A 15,677-nucleotide genomic window follows, 5' to 3' on the forward strand; every position below is an offset into this window, starting at 1 on the left:
TATTGTAAAATTAGGGAGTGCATCAAGCAAGAGAAGAAGTTCCTAAAGCAATTTTCAGGAAAATGTGACTATTGAGATGGGCCAGCTATTGGGCTGTCAAATTTGGGCTTCGTTATTCTTGACCCTTTGTTTAGGCTTTTGTTATAGCCATTACTACTATTGGGCTCTTTGCTCCAAGCCTTCAACATTTCAATTCCCGATAGTGCTTTTTCTCCATTACTACTCCTTCATTATCGTGAATTTTGCTCCTCCATTTCCTTTTTGGTGAATAGTCGAACACCCATAATCCAAGGGCATTCCTACGTACATCCAGCGAAATTGTTGGTACACCCAGTAATTTTATGATTTTCTCATTTTGCACTTCCATAAAAGGGACCGATCCATATGAGGTTTACGAATTAGCTGATTCGTAAATGTTTTTAAAAAAATTTTAAAAAAATATGTTTTACGAATTTATTTAAAATTAATGGTCCAAACAAGAGTCAAACTTGTGACTTTCAGGTTATTAGTACGATGCTCTAACCAACTGCGTTAATAAGCTAATTATATTATAAAATAAATAATATTATTATATATAACACTAAAATTTCTAATGTATATTTAATGTGCACGTAAATTTAAATAATAAATTTTGTGATAATTAATTTTGATATAACTCATATGAATTATTTAATTCGTATATTTTTTATAAATAAAAAATATTTACTATTAAAAAAAATTAATTTATTAATAAACTAAAAAAACATTTTTGAAAAAAAAATTAAAAAAATACTTACAGATCACGTAATCTGTATGAGGTATACAGATTATGTAATCCGTAAAAAAAACACTTAAGGGCATTTTTGGAATTTTGTTTTAATGTTGGATGCACAAGTAATATGCCAGGTGCACATAGCAAAGCCCGCAATCCAAAACCTCTAAATGAAAGGCCCAAAAGTGTTTCATCTCAATGGTTTTGAACCACATCACATGACCAAGAAAATCCTTGCAATGGCGAACCAAGATTGGGAAACTATTCTTCATAACCAACTTGAAACCCTGAACATCGTTAAGTATAAACCTGAACCTATAAAGGAGGACGTGGAGCCAAGTCATTGAAAAAGAAAAGGAGGAAGGAGAGGGAGAGGGTGATGAGGTTACTTATGTAATGTCCTTTGTTACAATAACAATTCAATAAAAATATACTTTAAAATATCCATAAAATAAGAATTTAGAAATTTTAATGGTTTAAAATACTACAAATATTATAAATAAATAAGTCCTTACATAAACAAACAATTTTATTCTCAAATATATGTATCTACAAAGTTGAACTAACAATAAACTAAGTCTTCAATAAATTAAGTACTTTGAAAACAACATTTTTAATGAGATAATAATCCCAAATAAAACAAGTTTTAAAAGAGTTTGCAAATGGGGTTGTTCTAAGTCGGCATGGTAACCAAAAAATTCAACCATGATATCCGCAAAATTAAATTAAACCCACGCACTTATAAACACAACCAAAAATTTATTCCCACAACAAAAGAACATTCTAATAAATAAACACCAACACTTTACTGCATTCAATTCTAAAACAAACAATTATCACAAACCTCACTTAGTGATTCCTAGAATCACTAGACTCAACTGTTTAGTTCCTAGAACCGATGTGGATCTTAGATTCTTCAAAATGTTTATGAGCTCATATTTCATGTAATGACGTCACACTGTCTTTCTCATCATAGATAGAGATATTTAAAATTTCTTTCTCATTTCAAATAGAGGTATCTATCATATAATTCAAAATTATCAATTTATAATATGAACAATACAACATTCATGATTATACTTAAATAAACACACAAATATACATATATCAATGTAATCATTCGCATGCAAAGTTACAAAAACATGCTCATAACTAATTCACATATTTATACATGCAATTAATATATGTATTTCTTCTCTCAACTGTGTAGATTGTCGTTCAAATACTAGCTTCCTAAAGGTGCAAGATTAAGAAATGTTAATGACTTAATCTTTCAAATGTAAGACATGTGAAAGAAATATTGCAAGGTAATTTCAATTTGAATATGTTCATGTGTATAATTACTAGTACTCAAATTTTTCCTTACTATTATTAGGCACTTTAACTTATAATTATTATAACATTAGATCAAATGAAACCAAATTTATATTGTTATATAAGCAACACATGATTTTAAGGGAAAACTATAATACACATAAGTTTCCAATCGGAGCAATTTAAAAGAATTATACCATGGAAGTTTAGAATAAAATTATTTTACTCACATCTTGAAGCACATAGTAATTCATTCGCTTATTATTCTTCTTCCTCATTTAGTGGGTCAACAAGATTTTCTTTTTCTTATTTCTTCTCAATCCTTTATGATCTACTAATTTTTATTTTCTGAGAGAGACCATTTATAAAATTCTAGGAGAAGAGAATTGTCTATTCTTATATAATACAAGAGTATATGACTTAAGATTGAGTCATATGATATATATTCTCAATAGATTTGGCTAACCAAATCTTTCTTTATCTTTTTCTATTCTATTGTCTAGATTTATCTAATTATTAACATAATCTAATATTTTATTTTCTTTCAAGATATATTAAGATTTAAATCATTCTAAATTATCACAAATTCAAATATAACAAATATGTTATCCAAACTAGATATGCAATGCTATATTATTAATATAATAATTATATTTACAATAGTAATAACCTTTTAATCTTTTAATTAGGATATGGAGTTGTCACACTTTTTAATATAATTATAAAATAATTACAACAATCTTATATCAATGACCTAATCTATTTATTGATAAAATAATTATTTAACCCAACCAATTTTAAATAAAGTAATTAAAATTGACATAAGTTTTTTATTCAATTATTTCAACGATATTTAATATCATAATACAAGCACTCCACACACACACCCACACATGCACACCCATGCACACCCACGCACACAATTTTGAGAGTAATCCTTCTCGTGTTTGATTTTAGAATCATGGACAGCTTTAGAGATTGTGTACAAATGGAAAATGAAATATGGTGAAAGTAAGTACTGGATGAAGGGACTCAAAGTCAATAACTTGAAACTAAAACTAATAATAATATTTTAATTAAAACTAAAAACTGTAAAAACTCAAAAATAAAAATTAAAAACTAAAATTTGGTTTTGATTTTAAAAAACTTAAAACAAAAATCCATCCCAAACGAGACAATTATATGGCTAAGTGTTTTAATTAAATCACAAGAGTAATTAAATTTATTGTATGTTGTTGTAAAATATAAACCAAGTGGATAATGTTTTGTGTTGTTTGTGAGTGATGGGTTAAGCTATCTTGGGATCTACCATCCACTTTAGTGAGAAGGGTTCATTCTCTCTTTCCTTCGCTCTTTTATGCGTAACCTTATACTAGAGGTACTCTCATTTTCTCTTATTTCCCAAGTGCTATTTTCCTGTATTCTCTTAAACCCATAATCTCATTTTCTCCTCCACCCACAAGGAGTTTCCCCACTCTCTCTTAAGGATGAGGTTGGGTTCCTCTTCAAGAATATATGTTCTCTTCCTTTTTCTTGAGCTTGGGGTCCCATTATTTGAATGGTGAGATCTATTTCTCCCTTCTTTATTCTTTTCTTGGGTTGACCTTATTGGGCATTAGTGCAATTTTTTATCTTATGTTATTTTGGGTGTTGTTTCATGGGTATTAGTGAGGAGATATTGGTGTTGAAGGAAGTCATTTTCTTGAGTTGAGGCCCTTTCTCTCATTTTCTCAAGACCTAGGCTTGGAGACCCATAGGTAAAGGAAGCTTTGCTTCTTTCTATGTTTTGTTGCTATCAATTTATTCAAGGGATGAAAATGTGTATTGGGTGAAATTAAGGATTTTGAAAGTTGAACGCATGATTTTGTTTGATTGAGTTATGATGTTTGGATTGCTCTTCAATTTTGCCCCTTTTTATGTTCTTGAAAATTTAGGGATTTAAGTATTTGAGATTTGATGATTTTGTGTTGAAATTATCAAATTATGTGTTTAAAATTTATTAGAAATATGTATGGAATTAATCTTAGACATCCTTGTTTGTGTAGTAGATGTTTAGGTCAATTTGGGGAAGTGAAAACCGAAAGTTATGCAAAAAAATCACAAGAATTCATTGTTGTCAAAATTTTGTGCTAAGTACAAAAACTTTTTGTGAATAAGCACAAACATTTTTTTTACTAAAAAGAAGTCTCTGGACCTCCTCCCTAGCCATGAAATATTTATGTGTTAAGCATCATTTTTCTAGTGGATTTTTATGTCCTAAGAAGAAGAAATTTCTATGCTAAACATGAAGTTTCAAGCTAAGCGCAAAAATACATTTATGTTGGGGAAAAATGCTATGTTTTTATTAAAGTGTGTGAATGAATGACTTAATGGTGCTTTGGAGTGTAGTTAATGAATGTGTGAGAGCTTGGAAATGATTATTGATGTTGTATGGCTTTGAAAGAAAGTTGAGGTTGATGCATCATTTGTTTACAAGTTTATATTTACCTTTAATTATGAGAAATGACTAATTTATTTTGCGATTGTCATATTGTTGATTGAGATGCCTATATCTACTATGAAGAATATCATTTGTTGGTAAGAATATCATATCTTTCATGGAATAATGATTTGAATGTGAGTTTGGTGTTTGAATTGTCCCTATGTATTCAAAGGGAATTAGTTATGTTCTTTTGGGAAGAGTTTATAAAAAATGGCTACTTTGGGAAGGTGAGTTCCAAGCCAAGACTCTAGTCCACTAAAGTGACCTAGGGGTCTTGCTTGGTTGGATATCTTCTTGAGTATCCACTCTTATGTTTCTAACTTCAAAGGACATGTTAGAATGTTGTAAATTGTTTTCTCAAAAGGCTTGATTGACTCTTTTAGTGTATATGCGATGAGATGTTGTAGTAGATTGTTGATCATTGAAATTGAATTTTTGAGATTGACCATGAGTGAAATGGTGGGTATGAAGGTGTTGTATCTCAAACCTCAAGGGACCCTAAGTATCATATGATGTATATTGGTCATTAGTGAAGCTTAATTCCTTGAGATGGTGGGTATAAAGGTATTGTATATTAAACATCAATGAATCCAAGTTTAAATGTTGTTGTATATGAGTAGGCACGTTAAGTTGAGGGTGTTTGGTATGCCTTTGGCCTAGTGTTGGATGATTTTGTGGGGCTAATACCGAATGGGCCAATAAATTATATGGGTGGACAAACTCCTCTAAAGGTTAAGAACCAATCAAGATAAGTCACTACTCACACTCTTCTATTTTGACAAAATCACAATGCTCCATAAGGTCAACCCAAGGGACACCCCGAATGGTCAAAGAGGCAACTATTTTAAGGGATGGGCCTATGGGGATCACTTATATGATGTTGAATCTCCATGGAGGGTCTTTGGTGTTTATTGCAACACCCCATTTTTTTGTAAAATAAATTAAAAAGGAATTTTATCTAAACATAAATAGAGTTTTAGAAAATGATGAGATTTTTATAATTAAATAAATAAGGAAAATAATTTTATTAAAATAATGGTTTGAAGGAAAATAAAAAAGATATTTTATTTATTCATTTGATAGGAAATAAAATAGAGATATTGTTTATAAAATAATAAAAAAAATAGAGTAAATAATAGGCTGGATGTACCCTAGCTATAAAAAGAGACACGTTAGGTCAATTTTCAGACTGACGATGCATCCCTCACTTTTTGTTGCTCTCAAATTCGTTTTCCCTCATCCCCTCCCAAATTCCTCTCTTTTTCCCGCATAAACTCGAACCTGCCTTAGTAAAATGACGATCCTGGACTTTTTAGTCGTTGGATTGTCTAGAAATTTGAACACGAGGTTTGGAACTTATTTTTTCATACATCCACCATTGGGATTTATGAGATAATGTCTGTGGCAGAATAAAGATCTCTTGCACTGAGCTTTCTCTTTTTTTATAGACACCCAAAACCTATCCCAGTAAAACTACGATCTTAAACTTAACAATCGTTGGATTGTCATGTAAGGTGGACACCACCTTCATAACCCTTTTTTGAATAGTCTCATCATTGAGATTTGTGAAATAATGGTTATGCAAAGATAAATTAGTCTTGCACCTTGACAATAAAATGGAGGCTATAATCTATTCCCCTCCTCTCTAACGCTTGGAAACCCTAACAGAGCAAATAGAGAAAAAGCTTGAGGAATCTTAAACAACTAGTAGAGATACCGCTATCACTACCGGAATACACACGTGAGCCTGCTTAAATTTAAGGGATGAGTTTATCGCAATTGGAGTTAGAATGAACATATGTAGGGATCCTTAAAGGATTAAATTGAGTTTATTTTGGGATGTTTATTGAATTATAATTTTCCTTTACGATTATAAATACGATATTGTTGTGTTTGTCGAACAAATTGATGTTCTGATGTGAATTGGTTGACAAACTTGAGTGCTCTTGGTGTTTTCGTGTTTTTGACATATGATTTTGATTCGTTGATTTTAATATGATTATGTACAATTGTTTAAGGGGTTTTACTCCCCATATTGTGAGAAGTATATTATATAAATTGTTATATTGAGATTCTGAAATAGTGATTCAAATTGTTTGTAAGTGACAAATTGAACCTATGATGAATGGTAAGATACATGTGTATTGAGATGTTGTATGTATTGAGTTGTGAGCTATGAACTGTGCAATAACACAATTATAAGACCTTTTAAGGGCGACAAGTTTTTACGCGACGAGTATTGTGATGGGAACCACTGTGGGGATCCGACGAGTTTAATCAAAAGCGCGACGAAATAAAATTATTTTGAGAACTATTGAGGAGTCGTGTGTTTTGTATAGTTCATAGATAGAGTCTGCGTGCTAAAATGTTTTCTGGGTTGGATTGCAATCAGGAGGGAGAGACCCTAATGGACTCTTCAGAGTGTAGGCCTTGGGGGTAAATACACTCGGTTTGAATGTTCCTTGAAGCCTATGTTGATCTCTTATGGTTGAAGCGTTCTTGCAAAACAGATTGACCCTGACTAGTCTCCCTTTGATTTTACCTAATGAGAGTGACCTAACTCACTAGTGTGTGGTTTGTCTTGTCATGTACTCATAGGTACCCGACTAGATTTTTCACTGACATGGTACCACATTGCATATAGGATTGAGTCTTAGTATATTTGTTGCATAACACTTATGTATTGATTGACTGGTTGAGTGATATTGTGTTTGACCCTTGAGTACGTGAATGATGTGAAAATAAATGAGGTGTGTTGTGTTGAGGTGTGGTGCTATGTGACAGGTGGTGGAATGACATGAATTATGTTTAAGTAAGTTATATTTCATTTGTATGATATGTATATCCATGTTGTCTTGTTTCTCTCTATTAGTTAGGAATGTGATAATTCACTCCTCGTGTGTTATTTGTGTTTGGATCCTATGATAACATCGAACTCTGTGTTCGTGGAAGCAAATGGTTAGGTGAATGACTATGGAGAACCTCATGCTAGAGGACTCTAGAATACAATGCTCTGATAGAATGTGACATTGGGTATAGGTTTTTATATTAATTGCATGAAGTCTTGGATGACCTTGTTTTGAGTTGAGAATGATTTTATTATTTATTTGGACACATTCTATTATGATGTTAGAAAAGTGAATCTGAGACTTTTATCATTTTGAAATGCTTTTATTTAAATGTGTTTTAAAACTTTTAATTAATTATGCATCCCTAATTATTTTATTATTAGTATATATATGTGTGGGATAAAGGGTGTCGCATTTATGATTGATGTATATGATTATGATGATTGATAGACACATTAAGATGATGTTTGATGATTGATGTTGATTCTTCATTTTGATTCATGATGATTGAAAATTAGATGTCTTTTTTATGTCAAATGAATGTTAGTATTTTATTTACACTTAAATGTCATGATTTAAAGATGATAGAACTTATTTAAATGTTATTATTAAGGTTTTTAAATTGTTTTGAATAAGTTTGCCTATGGTAAGCTTACCCTATTATGTTATTTATATTGGTTTATGCAATTCAATTACCTTCAATCCTTATTATATTCTAAATTAAAAGTGTGACTCAATCCTTTTTACAATGTCCAATCTAAAATGTCTTTTGCATTAATTATTTTTTTTACAAAAATATCCTTCATCAAAGTCACTTCTAGGATGGCGTGATACTGAGAGAAACATAACTTATTAATACTTGTTAGTTTTATTCACATCAATAATTTTTAAAAAAATATTAATTTAGCACAAATTTAATGTTTTCAACTAAATTAACCAAATTTCTTAACTATTATGAATCAGTTAATTGGAGCTTATAATAAGGACCAATGATAATAGCATGCTTAAACAAAGTGAGAAAATGTAATTGCCAAATTTTCCAAAATATGGTTGAGACGTGTTGTGTTTTCATTAATTTTTAATGTCTATTTTCACCTTTCATTTTAATCAGTGATTGAATTTTCACACATTTGATCAAATGGTTGTCTGGCTTTTAATAATTGATTGGCCTAGACATGATGGGGTATCTGAAGCAGAGCATTGACCTAGCAAGGTATACGAGGTAGGGGGTGTGACCAGCCTTGGCAACAATGGCACTAAGGATACCAAGACAATTGGCATTGAGTTAATGAAGCCAGTGCTCAAGACAAAGGCCTAAAAGGATTGAATGGGCTCAAGTGACGAAGGAAAAGGTGTTATGATAAGTTAACTTAGCTACCAAGTTTCTTTAAAAGAAGGGCTAAAAATTGTAAAGAATCTATGCTTTAATAATTTTAAAGTTATAACTAAATCAAGTAAACATGAGAATAAATTATAATTTATTGATAAAAATAAATAAGTATTCTATTTTCTTCTTTCCTAGGTCAAGAATCTATGCATGATATCTTTTCTTAATTGCATTTCTTTTTGAGTATTATGCAATGGAAACATTTTGTTAATGTTGAGTTATTGACAATAAATATATTTTGTTTAAAGAAATTATTTGAAGGAATGAAAATTTTCCTTGGTAAACCTTCAAATTCTAACTCATAATGAGGGATGTACTTATGTAATTATCTATCTATCTATTAATAATACCAATGTGATGCTAAAAGCTGTAATAATGCTTATTATATTAATATTTCATTAATGCCTATATTTCTACTTTGCTACAACCCATATTGGGAAAAGAACACAATTGTTTATTATGATTTTAGAGTAAAAAAGAACATTGGCATGTAAAAGGATACCAATGACAATATCATCACATTGTTATTGTTGCTACAACAATTTAATGAGATGATCGCTACTAGAGAGATTGCCTCTTTTAGTAGGACTAACAACAAGTTTTGAATTACTAAATTGCAAAATAACCAAACACATTTAGAAGTATATCCATTTATAATAAAAAAAAATTATATAAAACATTAAATATTTGGCCACAAAATGCAAATTTGGCTTACTTCCTTCTACAAAAACAATCAAAGCTAAACATCTCAAGATGCATCTCTTCCAACTTACAAAAATACACAATCAATGTTGTTAACCTCATCAATGCATTGCAAATGGAGAAGCAAAACTAATAAAAAAAAAGAATAAGGATATACCAAACAATTAGAAATGCAATATAATTTTAAAAATACTACCTTGCATATAATTTAAAAACAAAATTGTGAGTAAAATGCATGATTCCTAACCAATTGAGCTGCTCGTTAAGTTTTCATTCTATTCTTTCACCAGACAATATACTATATAATTTAAAAACCTAATGTTGGAAAGTAATGGAAAACACTTAGAGAGCAAAGTTAAATCATTATAGATGTCAAATGGCTTCAGAACACTCTTAAGAAGACCAAAATCTGGTGACTCAAGTTTACAAATCTTCTTTTGTGCTTGAAATTTTCTTCCTGATGATCAAGAGGAAATTTATGTTTATCATTAAGGTAGAAAGAGACACGACTATCAAATTAGCACTAAAAATCGAAAGGATAAAGAGAGATATCTTGTTGGACAGTGGTATCAATTCTTCAAAAAAAATTTGAGGAAAGAAGACAAGTTACAATTTTGGTTCATTAACAATAGTTGATATCTTTATATTTGAATTTATTATAATAACAAAGATTAATATTAAAAGTATTATGGAAAAAATTTACTTTATTTGGATATTTTGTGTTCATGATTAATGTTTTTATTTTTATTTTTTTGGAAATAAAATTTATTTGCTTTAGAACGTAGGACATGATATGGTCATATAAATGTATTTAATAGTCTATTTGTGTGAATGATAAAAATGTCTTCTTACTCTTACACTTACTTCAAGATTCAGTTGTAACATAAAATGTGGTTAGCTATCGTGAAAATGTAAATGAAAATAAATTTTTACTATACATTTCAAAATTTGGAGGTTAAAAAATATTTTTCATCTCTCTAAAATTACCTAAGTTTGTTTTTTGTTCCTACAAAATATATTGTTAGTTTTTCATTCTCCCAAATTTAAAATGTGACTTTTTGCCTAAAGCTAGGTTTGAACAAATCTGAATCTATTTGAGTCTATGTGACATTTTTTTTTAAATTTAAATTATATTGTAAAATATAATTTCTAGGGGTTACCCCCCCCCCAACCATACAACAAAATAAAAAAACTACCACAAATTTGTGTACCCCTCTTCCCTCACTTCGTCGCATTTAAGTTCATTTTTGTCGATTTTCAAATGCAGTTTATCTCGAAGCACACATCGCAACTCAAGCCATTGTTGAATAGGGTTGTACATGTTTTTGTTCTCGCTTGCAAGCACCACCTGATGTAACAAAAGAAAAAAGAAAATCGCTCATAAAAAAAGAAAGTTGAGAAAGGGTTGTGAAAAAAAATTAAAGAACAAAATTAGGTTATTCTTTGAGAGGTCCATAAATGTTGAGAAGAAATTGAGGTTTTTGAATTTTAGTGGAGGGTGGATGGTTTTGTTTGGATTAGCCTTTTCCAGATTTTGGGTGTGGGAAATGGGAGAATAAGTTGGGAAGTTTTAGTTGTTTATAAGAATTTAAAAAATAGTGAGGGAAAAGGGATAAAAAATTTGTGGCAATTTTTTTTAGGTGGGGTTTTAACTTGCAAAAATTAAATTTCAAATTTTAAATTAAAAAAATGGTTTGGATAGGTTCAAATTTATCTAAACCTAGCTCAGGCAAAAAAGTCACACATTTTAATTTTAGAAAGACAAAAAACAGACAACTATTTTTGCAAAGATACAAAACGAACTTGAGTAATTTTAGAGGGACGAAAAACATATTTTATCCAAATTTGGAAGCAAATAAATATAAAAAATATTAAATGGTGCACTTAAATTTAATCGTTACAAAATTATCATTTTTTACGTAACATAATATTTAATATTCACAAAGTTTAAAGATTACTTACAATAACTTTTTTATTTCATTTAAAATTATAATAAACAAATAAATTATAAATTATAATCTCATTATCTATTTCATATTTGAGTTTTTCTATCTTGTGCAAGTTGCACAAATTAGTGTCATTAATTACACCCCTTTAACCAATTTCAAATGAATTTTCTATCATATTTTAAAGTGTCATTAATTAGGTTTTCTTGAAATAGTGCTTGTTCCTTTTTATAAGACTAAATTTATAATGTTTCTTGCATAAATTATTTTTATACTAGAAATACTTCTCATTAAAAGAAAAAAGAGAATGTATTGACAAATCATTAGAAGAAAGAAAATTATTAAGGACAAGAACAATTTTGGAAAAAATAATAAATTTGTGACAAATTTATTATTATCAACTAAATTAGTCATTTTCCTTAATCTTGATGACTTATCAATTGAGTCTTATATATAAAAACATATGGAGTAGTTTGTATCATTTTAAAATTACAACAAAAATAAGCTTAGTTGGGGGGGGGGGGATTTGTCTGGCATTATATATTTCTTTATATAATAAGATACAAGATGTGAAAATTGAGAGTTGTTGTATTATAAGAGCATTCACAATGATAGTTCTTCATAGGATCTTAACAAGGATGATTCCATGCCTTGATGTTCGTCCATTGCAAAGTGTTTCGCTCTCTCTGTGATGCTATTCGGCAAGTGCACCGAGTCGCACAAGTAATATAAAAATTGTAAGAACCGAGTATCATATCCACATGGAATTTGTTTCACTCAGACAATGTATATTCAGTGAACAAACATTTGTATAAACTGAAAGTAAAGTAAATATCAAGTTGAATTTTTGAGTGAAAATCTAGTTAACTATAAACTAAATATCTACAGTTTGAGAAGTAAAAATAGTCAAGTAAAAAGTGTTGTTTTGTTCTACCGAATCTACCTTGATGTTGCTATATATTTTTCTCTATTTAATGTTATCTTAGTGTTCTTATGCTGAGAAATTACCCAAACCAAGATCCCTCGAGTGAATGAGCCTAACTCTCTTTAAACCTCGTCCTTGATCCCTCAACAAACTCAGCCTAAAAAAGTTGCATTAAGATTACAACATAATAAAAACTAAATCACTACACTCCATTCCTAGACATACAGTTTTCTACCTTGCTCTATCAAGTTCTAAGGCTTTAAAGCATTTTCCAATGCTAAAAATCCCAACTATACATACAAATGGGTGATCAAGGCAAAAACATGTAAAAATAAGCATGGATAGAAGCAATGAACACATAAAAACAACATTAAATAGATAGTGAAAGAATATTACATCAAAGGTTCAGCAGAACTCCCCAACCAAAAGGTTTAGCCTTCCATTACAAGTAATGAGCTTTCAATACAAAGGACAGATTTTGAGGGAAGAAAATGGCTAAGAATGGTTGAGGATGTCTCCTTCAACCTCTACAACCCTAATCTCACTCCTTTAACCTAGACTCTCTTGGTGGCTTCATTTTTGTCGCTCTAGCTTCTCCCTTGGCTCTGTTTTTCAACTCCTCTCTTAGTTTCCACCAACTTTAGTGTTTTAAAAGCTCCTTGATATTTCAGATTCTGAAGGCTCGCTTAGTGAGATTGGCTCGCTAAGCGAGAGTAAGTGAATTTTGGCTTAGCGAGCTGGGTGTGTTGAGCGCGAGAAGAGATAAATAACTCGCTGGGCGAGCTTGCGACGCTCTGGGTGAGCACATCTCTAACTGATCATCTTCTAGGGTTTTCCAACATGCTAAGCGAGATGTCACTCGCTAGGCGCATATGCCTCACTTAGCGAGACACCAGCTGCTTGAACCTTCTCTTCTATTAGCCTGAAATTGAAATGGTTTCAACATTAATTCACAAAATGGGAGTATCTACTATATAAAATCAAACTAAACATGAAAATATGTACAATTCCTACAAAAAGAACCATAAATTGGGGGAAAGAAGCTAATTTCATGTAACTATTCAATACAAAAGTTAGTCGTAAATAACGACTAACACAAAGCTATGGAGGGATCACCAACATAGATGAATGTATCATCCCTATGAACGCGATCGTCACAATAAATTTTTTTGTGTACTACCAATAACAAGTAAAAGAGGGAGAAAAACAATAACAATGATATGAAAAAAATTCCAATTCAACAACAATGAACAAATAAATTGAAGAACAAAGATGAAATTAAACAAAATCAAAGACTCAAATTGAATGATTGAAAGCAACCAAAGAAGCAAACAAGCCAAAGAATAAAAAAAATGTAACCAATCACTCTCACAACGATTTGTTCCCTTTCCCTCTTCACTTCTTCTTCTTCTTCACGATCCATGATGACATAGGGTTGTTGCAGGAGGTACGTTTGGTTGTTAGAGAGGAAGTCACAGTAGGTGCCAATGTGGGTGCAGTTGATGAAAAGGAGGAGGCTACACAGTCGAAGTTGAAGGAGGAGACATATGGAGAAGAGAAAGAGGCACACCTTTCTAGGCTTTGATCGATTAGCCTTACCCCTTCAAAATATAGCTTTGATCGATATTCCCCTTTGAAAGAGTGAGAGGTAAAGAGTTATGAATGGTAATTTAAGAGAGAGAGAGAGAAATAGAGAATATTTGGATACATTGAAGTTTTTTTTTTAAAAAGAAAAAAAATGAATCAAAAGAATAAGTGAAATGACTCATGCTCATAAGTTGGTAAAATTGAATGTTTGCTACTCTCAAAAGCTGGGATTTTTTTTTACCATTGTAATATATGGTATAATTTTGGTTATCATGTTTCGTTACTTGCACAATATTTCTTCTATTTAATTGCTTTCTTGATCTTAGTTACCAACAAACTCTACAAATTTTGTTTTACTATTTTGCTATTTGTTTTATTTATTGTTATTTTATTTCTATTTCATATTGCCTATGAGATGGATCCAAGTCAAACAATGATTTTAGGAATTATATGCCTTATTATCAATCCAATATGATTCAAAGGTCTCAAAATCGTCCATTTTTTTAGGCTTACAATGGGTACTAGTGGTAATGAACCCATTAATGAAAATCCCTAATCACCCATTAAGTTCATCTCTACTCAATTTCCATAATTGTTTTTATCCAAATTGGTCTAGAAAATATCACACTCAAGGAAGGAGGGGGTAACATTAAGAAAAAAACAACGAATCAAGTGGTCTATGAAAGAGGATAATCTTCTAATTAGATCATGGCTCAACATCTCAAACAATCCAATTGAAGGTGTGGACCAAAGAGAAAATGTTTTTGGTTAAGAGTTTCCTCATATTACAATAACAACCGTGAAGAACAACAATTAGATGTGATTCGAGAACTCACACAACTAAAAGGTTTGGGGACTAGATTCATAATGTCGTTGGCAAGTTTATTGGGTGTTACGCATATGTAGTTCAAAGGAGGAAAAGTGAAAGCTCAGATGAGGATGTCTGTCTTCACTGAAATATATGCTATTTATGAGCAAGACACCAAGGAAACATTCAATTATGAGCATGAATTAGGTATATTGAAAGATCAACCTCGATGGAAAGAACCACTTAATGAAAGTTCCTCAAAAAGATCAAAGATTTCTTCTTTGAGAGAGGGGGGGGGGGGTACTCATCATCTTCCAACCTTGAGACGCCAACAAGTTATGAACATGACTCAACACTGGGGGTGGAAATAGGCCAGACAGCCTGTCATGGGCCCACGACCTGGCCTGGTTAAGGCCTGACTTGGCCTGGCCTGTTTATTAAAAGAGCCAAATTTGAGTTTTTAAAAAATCCTTTTTAATTAAAAAGGCCAGGCCGTATGCTTTAAAAACAACACACTAAGCCTAAATAGTGGGCATGTCTAAACTAAATACATTCCTACTTTCACTTATCAGTTACCTCACTTACCTATAATACAAGCCACAAAATTCACATGGTCCATCAAGGACATTTCTGCTGGAATACACGTGGTCCACAAGAGTCACATGGTATGTAAATTTAGAATCAATCCATCACTTTCATTCCTACTTTCTCGGTTTTCTTCTTTCAATAGTGGGTCTATCTTGGACTTTTGGTCTATTACGTGACTCAGTCACTTTTTATTCATTGTATTATGCTGATTTTTTTACTTTTACTTATTTGTTCTAGTTTGATCATGCCTTATATATAGGCTTTTATGCCTTTTATGTATTTAATTATATCAGGCCTTGTATATAGACTTTCAAGCTAGGCCAGACCTTTATGTAGGC

The sequence above is a fragment of the Glycine soja genome, chromosome 6 (genome assembly GCF_004193775.1).
Source record: "Glycine soja cultivar W05 chromosome 6, ASM419377v2, whole genome shotgun sequence".
Lineage (NCBI taxonomy): Eukaryota > Viridiplantae > Streptophyta > Magnoliopsida > Fabales > Fabaceae > Glycine > Glycine soja.